The 14,589-nt window shown below is 39.2% G+C and overlaps 1 protein-coding gene and 1 long non-coding RNA gene across 3 annotated transcripts in view; one reads left to right on the forward strand and one right to left on the reverse strand.

Annotated features, from left to right (window-relative positions):
- LOC146394562 (uncharacterized) overlaps positions 1-14,589 on the forward strand; it is a 965,202-nt gene that overhangs the window by 932,944 nt on the left and 17,669 nt on the right. The window contains exon 9 of one of the 2 annotated variants that reach the window (XR_014835329.1): positions 7,763-8,915. The exons of the other annotated variant lie outside the window; for it this stretch is intronic. The gene's annotated coding sequence lies outside the window, so the exon portion shown is untranslated. Of the gene's footprint in view, positions 1-7,762; positions 8,916-14,589 lie in introns of those variants that run through there. 2 annotated transcript variants of the gene reach the window in all.
- LOC146394564 (uncharacterized) overlaps positions 1-14,589 on the reverse strand; it is a 504,529-nt gene that overhangs the window by 51,008 nt on the left and 438,932 nt on the right. The window lies entirely within an intron of this gene.

A 14,589-nucleotide genomic window follows, 5' to 3' on the forward strand; every position in this document is an offset into this window, starting at 1 on the left:
TGAGTTCCTTTACAGGATCAAAAGTCAAGCATAGAGGAGTTCCCATTGTGGCTCAGCGGAAATGAATCTGACTAGTATTCATGAGGACACAGGTTCGATCCCTGATCTCGCTCAGTGGGTTAAGGATCCAGCATTGCCATGAGCTATGGTGTAGGTCAAAGATGCCACTCAGATCCCGAGCTGCTGTGGCTATGGCAAAGGCCGGCAGCTGTAGCTCCGATTCGACCCCTAGCCTGGGAACCTCCATGTGCCAAGGGTGCAGCATAGGAAGCTCTTGGTAGATGTTTCTAGTGTTCACCAATACTCTACTCAGCTCCTTGAAGTTAGTGAGGCTGTGCATCTACTACTGGCTAATGGGCCACGTGCAGAAGCAATGTCTTGTGAACTAACACTGAAGTACTTGTTCAACTCTTCCTTTCAACGGGGAGCCTTGAGTGGTGCATTAAAATGGCCGAGCTGCAACACTGAAGCAGCATGCATTGCTGGGTAATCCCATGAAAGATTGTGGCACTGGAGGGTCACCTGACACATCATAGACTCTACGTGTTCGGGAAATAAACTTCACGTGTTAATCTAGCCAAACTCAGGGATTGCTTATTACTACATTCTAACTCAATTCTCTTTTGATTACAACAGGCTTAGATCATTGTATCTTCTCCCACAGGATGGAGAAAATCTCTCTTCTGTTGTATGAAAGCCGGGGTATGAGGTTCACTGCTCCAGACAGGGGAAAGGAAAGGCACTAAGCCCTCCCCTTCTGAGTGAAGGGATTATAGGATAAAGAAGGGAGACAAAGGGACATCAAGAAAGGGAATCTTGAGGAGTTCCCATCCTGGCTCAGGGGAAATGAATCTGACTAGCATCCATGAGGACACAGGTTCAATCCCTGGCCTCGATCAGTGGGTTCAGGATCCAGCACGGCGGTGAGCTGTGGTGAAGGTCACAGATGTGGCTCGGATCTGGTGGTGTTGTTGCTGTGGTGTAGGCTGGCAGCTACAGGTCTGATTAGACCCCTATCCTGGGATCCTCCATATGCTGTGGGTGTGGCCCTAAGGAAAAAAAAAAGGTAAGCATGAAAAGAAAAAAAAAAAATGAGAGTTCCCTGCTTAGCAGCAGCTCAGTGGGTTGAGGATCTAGCATTGTCACTGCTGTGGCTCTGGTTGCTGCTCTGGTGTGGGTTCAACCCCTAGCCCAGGAACTTTAGCATCCCATGGAAATGGCCAAAAAAAAAAAAAGAAAGCAAGCAAACATGGATGATGGCTTTTGTTGTGCCATTTCCCTGTATCTGTGTGGAAGGGCAGGAGTGTAGACATTTGGATTCTTCCAAAGCTGCCTTCTTTGTCAATTTCATTTCCCATTTCTCATTCATGTATGTTTAATTTTTTTTTTTTTTTGTCTTTTTGCCTTTTCTAGGGCCACTTCCTGTGGCATATGGAGGTTCCCAGGCTAGGGGTCAAATTGGAGCTGTAGCCACCAGCCTACGCCAGAGCCACAGCAACGCAGGATCCGAGCCACATCTGCGACCTACACCACAGCTCACGGCAACGCCGGATCGTTAACCCACTGAGCAAGGCCAGGGATCGAACCCGCAACCTCATGGTTCCTAGTTGGATTCCTTAACCACTGCGCCATGATGGGAACTCCTACTTTTATTTTTTAATAATTTAAATTTACTGCTCCTAGCCTTGGAGTGTTTATTGTTGCCCTTACACAATCCTATTTAATCCTCCTTTTAGTCCTGAAAGTTACAAGCATTCATTGGTATTCATTTTAAACTCATGATGCAATGGAAGAAAAGCACTGCCTTCCAAAACTGGCTTAAAAGATGATTCACTCGGATAAAGTACAGTCCGTATACTGTCCCAACTCCCTAATTACTGAAATCAGTCACTCTACTTTCTCTGCACGCTTCAGTGTGTCTGATGTAGATAACAATTTCCATTTTTCTTTCCTCTGAATACATTTGCAAAATTTTCTACTAACCAGTACATTCCGTTGCATTCTTAATATTCCCGATGTTTCTTGGGCAAGGATTGTGCCTCTGTTACTATGACGCTCTCCCAGGATGTCTTACAAGTGTTATTTTTCTAACTAGCATTTGACTTGGCCCTTCTCTGCTTTGTTAACGTGCTTATTAGCACATGCTTGCAGGTTGCTCACTGTTGGTATCTAAACTAAGTTCTGATTAAGCCTCTTAATCTCCTCTACATCTTACCGAAGCCAAAGCTTTGCTTCCTACAATTATAGGTTCAGTTTTTTTAACCAGTTGTCATACGTCTTCTTTCCTTATCACCAACCAGGCTTGCAGTAAATTAGGTGGTAATTACTCTATCTTGAATTGCTACAACAAAACCTTTTGATCTCATATGTTTTATTTTAGCCTTAAATTGCACATGGCTTTAATATAATCTTGTATATATCAAGGCAGAGGACTATTATCAGGACATAAAGACGAAGTCAGGAGGCTTAAGAACTTGCTTCTTTCTGCTTTCATTCCCATAAGGTAATTTTATTTCTCATCATTAATAAATGAGATTAAACATCTATGGCTGTAATCTAAGCTATGATGTGTATGTTGCTGAGAAGATCTGAAAAATGCTGAAGTCCAGGTGACAAAGGTATCTCTTCAGGGAGGCAAGATGGGAATGTCTTCTGTAACCTAGAAAGTTGAATTCTAACCAAATGCATTGTATTCAGTCTGAATAGATGGGGAAAAGTGCACCTAGAAAGGAGGAGTGAAAAAGAATTATGTTCAAAGGGGGAGACACTCTGGACCTGAGGGACATGCTTATATGACAGTCAACAAATAGATTTGGGTGTGCTATGCTTGCCTGTCCCACTACAGCAGATTTATCCACAGCCAGAACCATTCGTCTCCTTTGGCTCTCAGTTCATGCTGACCACACAGCTTTTAAATGGCTATTTTGGTTTCTCTGAGACCTTGATACCAAGTAGGAGGTGCACTGGACTGTGGAGTTGAGTGTTTGAGTTATGGCTAAAATGATCATATGTCCTGCTTTGTCCTCGACAACCATGGTGTATACCTCTTGTCCTGGCTTAATTGTTCAAGAGTTTCCTTGTCTTTCTTTTTTTAAAATCTTACAGATGTTGCAGTTTGGACAATACAAAATGTGGTCCTTCTAGTTTATGGGTAACTTTTTTAAACTTTAAAAAAAATTAGAGTATAGTTGGTTTACAGTGTTGTGCCAATTTCTGTTGTACAGCGAAGTGACCCAATCATATGTACATACATATTCTTTTTCTCATATTATCTTCCATCATGTTCTATCCCAAGTGATTAGATCTAGTTCCCTGTGCTGTGCAGTAGGACCTCATTGCTTATCCATCCTAAATGTAAGAGTTTGATTTTGCTAACCCCAAACTCCCAGTCCATCCCACTCTCTCCCCCTCCCCCTTGGCAGCCACCAGTCTGTTCTCCACATCTGTCAGTCTGTTTCTGTTCTGTAGATGGGTTCTTTTGTGCCATATTTCAGATTCCACATATAAGTGAAATTGTATAGTATTTATCTTTCTCTTTCTGACTTACTTCACTTAATATGAGAATTTCTACTTCCACCCATGTTGCTGCACAATGAATTTATTTGGATGCAATTTATACACCAACCTCTTAAAAGTTTGGTTATGTGTAGTCTGTCCCTGAGATCCTGATTAGCACAGAGCAGACTGACAAATTAATTTGCTAGACTTGCAAAGATGAGAAACAGAGTCCAAACTTTGGGATTTCACCAAGATGGTGCCACCCTGTGAAATCCTCTAAGATCTCTTCTTGGACATCTTCTCATCCATTTCTCAGTTTCCTGTATGTGAAATTATGGCGGGCTTGTTCATAGATTTTTCACCTAGGTTGCACTTAACTTTCTAGGCAAGTACCAGCTTTTAAGTTGTTGGAAGAGATTTTAAGACGTAAAGAATTCTTAAAATTAATTGCAAGTCTTTCAAAGGGTCTGAAGAATGTAATCACTGGGAACAGGAGACTGAGTTAGTGTAGGATATGCTTGCGGAATGAGCACTATTAGAATTTCAACTTAGAGAAATGCCATGTAGTCAATTACAGAAATGAGAATAGTACAGCTGGTAAAAACTATGAAAAAGTTGAGAAAAATGTTAATCCCCCCAAAAAGAGTTGCCTCGTCATTGAATACTTTGGTTGCCTAAGCTATAGAAGGCTGTCCTGATGATATTTAGAAATGACACCAGGGGAATTCATAAGGACTTATATATCCAGCAATTCCCAAGGGTAAGCAGGACTAAGACCAAAGCAGGAACTGCGGGAAGTTCCCGTGTGGCGCCGTTGTCACAGCTATGGTGCAGGTTACAAATGTGGTGGGGGTTCAATCCCTGGCCGGGGAACTTCCACCTTCCACATGACTTTGGGCAGCCAAACAAACAAATGAACAACAAAAAAAACCCTTCAAACAAACCCAGGAGCTGTGTCCTGATTAGTCTGTAGTATAACTGTTGTCTATTGCTACCAATGGTTATGATATGGTTTGCCTTGTAGATAGATATGAAAAATAAATTAATATTCTGGTTATTAGGTGTTTTCTTGAGGGGCTTGTCACAATCAATCATACCACAGGATAAAATAAGACTGCTATAAACCTGCCACTTGAGTTATGTAATATTTAAACTGTAAACTCACTGTAGAAGGTTTTTTTTTTTTTTTGTCTTTCTGCCTTTTCTAGGCCTGCTCCGTCGGCATATGGAGGTTCCCATGCTAGGGGTTGAACTGGAGCTACAGCCGCTGGCCTACACCACAGCCACAGCAATGAGGGATCTGAGCCGTGTCTTCGACCTACACCACAGTTCACAGCAACGCCAGATCCTTAACCCACTGAGCAAGGCCAGGGATCGAACTCACAACCTCATGGTTCCTAGTCGGATTCGTTAACCACTGCGCCACGACGGGAACTCCCTGTAGAAGGTATTTAATAAGTTCTGTTTGTGACTGTCTATTCTCAAGGGTTAGGCTAGGGAAAAAATGAAGGTATATTAGGAATTATTGTTTCAGATGTTTTCCAACTCATAAAAATAGTGGCCAACCTTTGCTTGCATGTGAGGGAGAGTTATTCTTTTAATTGTTAGCAATTTTTGGTCTTGTGTTTCTGGTTTATTCAGAATTAATTAGACTCGGGAGTTCCCGTCATGGCTCAGTAGTTAATGAATCCAACTGGGAACCATGAGGTTGCCGGTTCAATTCCTGCCATTGCTCAGTGGGTTAAGGATCCGGCATTGCTGTGGCTCTGGTGTAGGCTGCCAACTGTAGCTCTGATTCGACCCCTAGCCTGGTAACCTCCCTATGCCACCGGAGCAGCCCTAGAAAAGACAAAAAAAAGACCAAAAAAAAAAAAAAAAGAAGAATTAATTAGACTCCATGTATTTAAAGTAAATCCATTAAATACAAAGGAATTTTTCTCCACAATATTCCCAAATGTAAATTGAATATTCTTTCTTTTTTAAATTACAGTGTGATGATTCCTCTTAGTTGCTGGAAACATGATCCTGATCATGATTGTGACCAATGATTTTAAATAATGAGAAGGATGGGAAACGGCTTGTTTATCTCAACTGGTCAGCCACTTATGCAGAGACGAAATAAACATAATTTCCTTTTCCCTCCTTAAGTGAACCTGCTGACCTTACTCTTGTGGATAGGCACAAATCAGACTTCTACCTCCATGTCTACTGTCATACAGATGCATGCCGTCAGTCCTCAGGAAGCAGGCACTGAATGGCAACACAAACTTAGAATGGTCTCCTGTAGGTGTGACAACTACATCTGCTTCCTCTGCACTAGATTGCTTTAAAGAGTTATCTGCATTATTTCTGTTTCTCTTTGTTCTTTTTCCTTTTATCTATTTCCTTTTTATGTGACCAAAGACACCATTACTGAAAATCTGGAAAATTGACTCTAAATAATATAAGCATAATCAGTAAGTTCAATCAATAGTGGTGGCTGCTGTTAGTGCTAGAGATCCTATTGATTTTGAAGTTCCACTCTTGCATTAATCCTTGAATTTTCCTTCTGAGAAGCAAATGAGTTCTATATATTTTTTTTTTAGTTTTTTTTTTTTTTTTTTTTTTTTAGTTTTTTTGTCTTTTCTAGGGCCACACCCTAGGCATATGGAGGTTCCCAGGCTAGGTAGGGGTCTAAGCGGAGCTGTAGCCACTGGCCTACACCACAGCCACAGCAATGCCAGATCCAAGCAGCATCTTTGACCTACACCACAGCTCCCAGCAACGTTGGATCGTTAACCCACTGAGCAAGGCCAGGGATTGAACCCAAAACCTCATGGTTCCTAGTCGGATTCGTTAACCACTGAGCCATGACGGGAACTCCAGTTTTTATCTTTTAACAAAAATAAACTTTAAAACTAGCTTTTATTTCTGTTTAAAAAGGTAAAATATTAAAACTTTTTAAAAAATCTATGATTAAGGGAGTTCCTGTCGTGGCTCAGTGGTTAATGAATCTGACTAGGAACCATGAGGTTGCAGGTTCGATCCCTGGCCTCGCTCAGTGGGTTAAGGATCTGGCATTGCCATGAGCTGTGGTGTAGGTTGCAGACGCGGCTTGGATCTTGCATTGCTGTGACTCTGGCATAGGCTGGTGGCTACAGCTCCAATTAGACCCCTAGCCTGGGAAACTCCATATGCCGCGGGTGCGGCTCTGGAAAAAAAAAAAGACAAAAAGACAAAAAAAAATCTATGATTAAGAAAGTGAAATTACTTATACAATAACTACATGGAGATATAGTTGTTATCTATCATCTATCTATCTATTATCTATAGAGCTGATTAATCTCTACATTCAGAAATCTCAAGAGACTTTAAAATTGTTAAAATTAATTTTAAATAATTGGAAAAAAAAATACATAATACTACTCTTTATGTTTTTGCACCAAGCATTTTAATATGGAAATTTTCTGGTGATGCATTTAACTAGAAAGATCTAAAAACTATATGAACATATCTATAAAATTATATTGAACAATGCAAAACAACACAGAGAGGGAAGACACATTGTATTTATATTATATTAAAGTGTAAATAATCCCTTCGTTAATGTTGAGCATTATTGAAATTCTTTTTTTTTTTGGTCTTTTTTTTTTTAGGGCCACACCCATGGCATATGCAGGTTCCCAGGCTAGGGGTCGAATTGGAGCTGTTGGTGCTGGCCTACACCAGAGCCACAGCAACGTCAGATCTGAGCTGCGTCTGCAAGCTACACACAGCTCACGACAACCCCAGATCCTTAACCCACTGAGTAGTCAGAGATCGAACCCGCAACCTCATGGTTCCTAGTCGGATTCATTTCCACTGAGTCACAATGGGAATCCGAGCACTACTGAAATTCTAACTAGCATGCCCTTTATGTGAACTGGGTAAAAAATTATTTTAGGAATTATATGGAAGAATAAGAGCCCAAAATTGGTCAACCAAGTTATAAAAAAAATTAAAAGTAATGGCTAGAAATGCACAAACAGATCAATGAAATAGAACAAAAGGTCCAGAGATATATCCAAATAAAGGTACAGTTTTCTATATGATAAAGATTTTCTTTTAGCTTAGTAGAGTATGTAGAAATTATTTTACTAGAGGTACTTGTATAACTGATTTTCCATCTGGAGTGAAAAGGCTAGATCCTTACCTCACACCATGTATAAAAATTAATTACAGAGAAATTCGGAATTGAAATTTAAAAATAAAAATATTTTTATTTTATTTTTTTAATATTTTTTAGAAATGGAAGATATTTGCATAATTTCATAGTGGGAGAGAATCATCATTCTAAAGAAGACAGGAATTTAAAAGTCGCATTGGAAAAAAAGCAAAACTACTTAACATAAAACAAAAAACAAACAGAAAAGTATGACAAAAGGCCCAATCAATGCAGCCAAGAAAATGCAAATTAAACCAAAAATTAGATATAATTTTACTCATCAGAATGCTAAAACAACAATGATTTAGGACTTTAAATCTAGGAAAGTTACTTATGGATCTTTGAATTGCTACGACAGTTTTGTAACCGAATGTCAATGTCTATTTAATTTTTTTAAATGTAAATTTTCTGATACCTTTTAAAATTGTACCTCACAAAATCAAATACCTCGGAATACACCTGAACAAAGAGGTAAAGGACCTATATGCCGAGAACTATAAAACTTTAATCAAAGAAATCAAAGAAGATGTAAAGAAATGGAAAGATATTCCATGTTCCTGGATTGGAAAAATCAATATTGTAAAAATGGCCATCCTACCCAAAGCAATCTACAGATTCAATGCAATCCCTATCAAATTACCCATGACATTTTTCACAGAACTAGAACAAACAATCCAAACATTTATATGGAACCACAAAAGACCCAGAATCACCAAAGCAATCCTGAGAAACAAAAACCAAGCAGGAGGCATAACTCTCCCAGACTTCAAGAGATACTACAAAGCCACAGTCATCAAAACAGTGTGGTACTGGTATCAAAACAGACAGACAGACCAATGGAACAGAAGAGAGAATCCGGAAATAAACCCTGACACCTAGGGTCAATTAATCTTTGACAAGGGAGGCAGGAACATCAAATGGGAAAAGGAAAGTCTATTCAGCAAGCATTGCTGGGAAACCTGGACAGCTGTATGCAAAGCAATGAAACTAGAACTCACCCTCACACCATGCACAAAAATAAACTCCAAATGGCTGAAAGACTTAAATATACGACAGGACACCATCAAACTCCTAGAAGAAAACATAGGCAAAACACTCTCTGACATCAACATCATGAATATTTTCTCAGGTCAGTCTCCCAAAGCAATAGAAATTAGAGCAAAAATAAACCCATGGGACCTCATCAAACTGAAAAGCTTTTGCACAGCAAAGGAAACCAAAAAGAAAACAAAAAGACAACTTACACAATGGGAGAAAATAGTTTCAAATGATGCAACTGACAAGGGCTTAATCTCTAGAATATACAAGCAACTTATACAACTCAACAGCAAAAAAGCCAATCAATCAATGGAAAAATGGGCAAAAGACCTGAGTAGACATTTCTCCAAGGAAGATATACAGATGGCCAACAAACACATGAAAAAATGCTCAACATCGCTGATTATAAGAGAAATGCAAATCAAAACTACCATGAGATACCACCTCACACCAGTCAGAATGGCCATCATTAATAAATCCACAAATAACAAGTGCTGGAGGGGCTGTGGAGAAAAGGGAACCCTCCTGCACTGCTGGTGGGAATGTAAACTGGTACAGCCACTATGGAGAACAGTTTGGAGATACCTTAGAAATATATACATAGAACTTCCATATGACCCTGCAATCCCACTCTTGGGCATCTATCCGGACAAAGCTCTACTTAAAAGAGACACATGCACCCGCATGTTCATTGCAGCACTATTCACAATAGCCAGGACATGGAAACAACCCAAATGTCCATCGACAGATGATTGGATTCGGAAGATGTGGTATATATACACAATGGAATACTACTCAGCCATAAAAAAGGATGACATCATGCCATTTGCAGCAACTTGGATGGAACTAGAGAATCTCATACTGAGTGAAATGAGCCAGAAAGACAAAGACAAATACCATATGATATCACTTATAACTGGAATCTAATATCCAGCACAAATGAACATCTCCTCAGAAAAGAAAATCATGGACTTGGAGAAGAGACTTGTGGTTGCCTGATGGGAGGGGGAGGGAGTGGGAGGGACGGGAGCTTGGGCTTATCAGACACAACCTAGAATAGATTTATAAGGAGATCCTGCTGAATAGCATTGAGAACTATGTCTAGATACTCATGTCGCAACAGAAGAAAGGGTGGGGGAAAAAACTGTAACTGCAATGTATACATCTAAGGATGACCTGACCCCCTTGCTGTACAGTGGGAAAATAAAAAAAAAAAAATGTACATTTTCCCGACTTAGCAACCCCAAAGTTCTAGAATTTATTCTGTGAAAGTAAAAGAAAAGTTTGCTTTACACTCAAAGCAACACGCACACACACAAACACATACACACATGCTTCCGTGTGTGTATGCACATGTGTGTATTGTGCTGCACCAAACTTGTGGCAGTGAAAAACCGAGGAAGAATCAGAATGTCCACAACGTATGAACAGTTGCAAATTGTAGTAGTATGTTCATGATGTGATGGGTAATTTTATGTGTCAACTTGACTGGGCCACAGGATGCAGAGATATTTGGTCAAATATTCTGGGTGTGTCTGAGGATTTTTTCCAATGAGATTAACATTAAAAACTTTGACTTAAAGCAAGTTGTCCCCCCTAATTTGGGTGAATCTAATCCAATTACTTGAAGGCCTGAATAGAACAAAAAGGCTAAGTAAGAGGGAACTTCTCCGGTCTGACTGCTTTTGAACATTGACTCTTTCCTGCCTTTGGACCCTAGTGAAACATCCCTGTGACTCAAGCCCGCCACCATTCAGACTAGAACTTATACCATCAGCTCTCCTGGGTCCCAGGCCTTGGGACACACACTGAAACTACACAATTGGCTTTCCTGGGTCTCCAGCTTGCCAAAGGCAGATCTTGGGACTCGTCAGCCTTCATAATTGTGTGAGCCAATTCCTTACAATAAAATCTCTTTACAAACTCATACAGGCACCCTATTGGTTCTGTTTTTCTGGAAACACTATGGAATATTATGCAGCTGTCAAAAAACAAATGAGATGGAGCCATATGTATTGACCTGAAAGATGTCCATGAGATATAATATAATGCAAATGGTGTGATTCCATCATTTTTTTTCTTGTCTTTTGTCATTTTAGAGCCACACCCGTGGCACATGGAGTTTCCCAGGCTAGGGGTCAGATCGGAGCTGTAGCCGCCGGCCTACGCCACAGCCACAGCAACATGGAATCCTTAACCCACTGAGTGAGGCCAGGGATCAAACCTGCATCCTCATGGATACTAGTCGGGTTTGTTAACCACTGAGCCATGGCAGGAACTCCTCCATCCTTGTTACAATGAGTAAAATAATGAAAAAATGTGTGTGTGCATGTGGCTGTGCTTTTATTTGTGTGATTAGGATAAAAAAAAAGTCTGAATGGACTCACTCGGGCTGTGCACATTAGTTTTCAGGTTCGAGGAGCAGGAGAATGGAATGCAGTGAAGAGATTACTGATCTTTTATTTTAATACTTGTAGTATTCCACTGACAGTTATATATTATGCTCATGTTACAGACAATGTTTGAGACAAAATTCACATAGCCTAAAACTCACCATTTTAACCTTTTAAAAATGTACAATTTAATGATTTTCAACAATAGTCACCATGGGCAGCTCTCACCAGTATCTAATTCCAAAACACTCACACCACTACCAAATAAAACCCTTACCCTCCACTTCTACACTCCCACCACCCCCTGAAAACCACTGATTTACTCTGTCTCCGTGGATTTGCCTATTTCGGATGCTTAATATGAATGGACAACAAACAACATGTGGCTTTCTGTGTCTGGTTTCTGTCACTCAGCACAGTGTTTTCAAGGCTCATTCATATTGAAGCACATTCCAGTACTTCATTGGCACTTATGGCCAAATACTCTGCCATTCTACAGATACACAAAATGCTGTTTATATCTTCGTCAGTTGGATTATTTCCTCTTTTTGGTTTTTATGACTAATGCGCTATGAGCATTCTTGTACATGTGTGCGTATAAACACATAAATGTGTGTACATATATGCTTATATACACACACATACGTATGTATACGGGTACATATATTTTTTCAACTGTGAAAATAGAGTGTGGTGGCCATTGAGGGACTTCCAAAGTTGGCAGTTTACAAAAACTTGCAAGAGATATACTCTACCTCTGCCTTTCCATGAGGTCCATACCTTCCTTTCCAGAGATTTATTTTTCATTTTGCCAAGCACAGTAGCAAACCTTTTATTTCTGTTTAAACATTTGCTGATGCATTATGTCACAAAATTTAATATTAGTCTAGACTGGAAACTCCAGAGAATCTCAACTGAATGTGTGAAGTGTGTGCATGTGTGTATGGGTGTGTGCTCATGTGCATGTGTGTGTTGCGGGGGGAGGGCATGTGGTGGAGAAAGCGAAAGCATGCTAAGATTTTGCCATAGAAAGACAGATGTCAAAGCTAAGGATTAACTCTGCATTTGCACATTTATACATAGAGTCACATATATATTTTAAGTAATACACATGTGATATAAAAGTAATGTGTATTACATAAAGTAATACATAAAGTCACATATATATTTTATACACATTAAAATTTCAATTGAAATATAGAAATAGAATTCCCGTCGTTTCAGCAGAAATGAATCTTACTAGTATCCATGAGGGCTCAGATTCAATCCCTGGCCTCGCTCAGTGGGTTAAGGATCCGGCGTTGTCCTGAGCTGTGGTGTAGGTCACAGATGTAGCTTGGATCTGGCGTTGCTGTGGCTGTGGTGCAGGCCAGCAGCTACAGCTCCGATTCGACCCCTAGCCTGGGAATCTCCATATGCCGCGGGTGTGGCCCTAAAAAGACAACAAATATATATGTATGTATATAGAAATAAGATGTGTTGGAAGGGAACAATGAACAAAGAGAAGTTGACAATTCAACAAAATAAAGGAAAGACAATCAATTAAAAGCCAAAATATGCTAAACACAAATTAACACAAAACTTGGGAAAGAGAGAATGTAAATAAGACTGAAAAAACTTGCCAACACATAAATCCTCATACTAAATGTGGATAGGCTTATTTCCTTAATAACTGACTAGAGATCCTCTGACTGGAGGAAATGAGAAGGTTTCTCTTTATTTTTTAAATTCTTTTGGCAATTGAGTTCTTGTTTTCTGAATGCTTATTACTTTGTTAACATAATTCTACAACTTGATTAACTAAACCACATAATCCTCCCCACTTACATGTGCCAAGAATAAATTTAAGAACCTAAAATTTAAAAACCAAACCTAAACCAAAAAATCTAAGTTATGAAAGTCAACGCTAAAATGAATGTTTATAATTTTCAAGTAGGAAAAAAATAGATGTAAAAAAGGAAACGAATGACTGCTTCTATCACATGAAAAGTTCCATATTCCCCCCAAAACAAATAATTGGAAGATTTTGTTACATATGACATATAATGGATTCATATCAAGAATATATAATAATATCCTATAAAATAACATGAAAACCACAATCAACACAGAAGTTAAAAATAGACAAAAAGAAGAACTATGAATATTGTCTATAGCATGAATTACATACACTTGAATGAATAAAAGCAAGAAATATCATGATTTGGTCATCAGATAGAAGGTAAGGATGAATGCTATTTAGCATTAGCACAAATTTGGGGAGAAAGACTTTCTCATGTACTCCTGACAGTTGTGTAAATTGGCAAAATAATCTTAAAGGATTATTTAGCAGTATGTAAACATATAAACCAGTATGTAAACAGGTGCTTCCTGGTATCCATCCCTGAGAAAGACCTGGCACACAAGTGCCCAAAGAAACTTGGAGATGAGGATTAATTGCAACATTTTTGGGGACTAGTAATTGTGAAAAATTGGAAACAACCTAAATGGCCAGCAAGAAGGGTATAATTAAATAAATTTTGGAATATTCATGCCCTTGACTATACACAGCAGTTAAAAAGAAGGAAATATACCTATTTGTACTGATACAGAAAATTCACCAAGACATATTGCTTTCGAAGAACAAGTAGAAATTGATTCGCATTAGCAAACCTACCAAGTTAAAGATCTAAATTTCATGTATATAAAGAAATTGACTGAAAAACAGAAGAAATCCACCAGACTGCTCAAGGCGATGACTGTGAGGAAGAGAATGAGAATGTGGGAAGGTTTTGGTCTGTTTACTTCTGCGTCCTTTTAATTTTTTGCAATGATATTTATTAGAATAATTGCGTGTGTCAAAATACAAACTAAAATCTACGTAGCCTTGAAACACTATATTCTCAATGAAATTTTATCATTTCATTTATTTTCATCACCAGCAATTTATTGATTTAAACTGTCTATTTAGAAATAGGTGAGGGAGATTAAGAGGTACAAATTTCTTGTTGCAAAAGAAGTGAGTCATGGAGTTCCCATCGTGGCTCAGGGGAAATGAACCCGACTAGTGTCCATGAGGATATAGGTTCGATTCCTGGCCTTGCTCAGTGGGTTAAGGATCCGGCGTTGCTGTGAGCTGGGGTGTAGGTCGCAGATGCGGCTCAGATCTGGCGTTGCCGTGGCTGTGTTGTAGGCCAGCAGCCACAGCTCTGATTTGACCCCTAGCCTTGGAGCTTCCATATGCCATGAGGGTGGCCCTAAAAAGACAAAAAAAAAAAAAAGAAAAAAAGAAGAAGTGAGTCATGGGTATGAAATGCAGTGTGAGAAATATAGTCAATGACTATATAGTATCTTTGCATGTGACATATCATAACTAGACTTATCTTGATGATCATTTTGAAATGTATATAAAAACAAGAAATATATAGAAGTATCGAATCACTATGGTGTGCAACAGGAGCTACCATAGTGTTTAGGTCAATTATGTTTCAAAAACAA

The sequence above is a fragment of the Sus scrofa genome, chromosome X (assembly GCF_054392235.1).
Source record: "Sus scrofa isolate SSC_HxYL_T2T_F1_AM1 chromosome X, Sscrofa_HxYL_maternal_Yorkshire_Landrace_v2.0, whole genome shotgun sequence".
NCBI lineage: Eukaryota > Metazoa > Chordata > Mammalia > Artiodactyla > Suidae > Sus > Sus scrofa.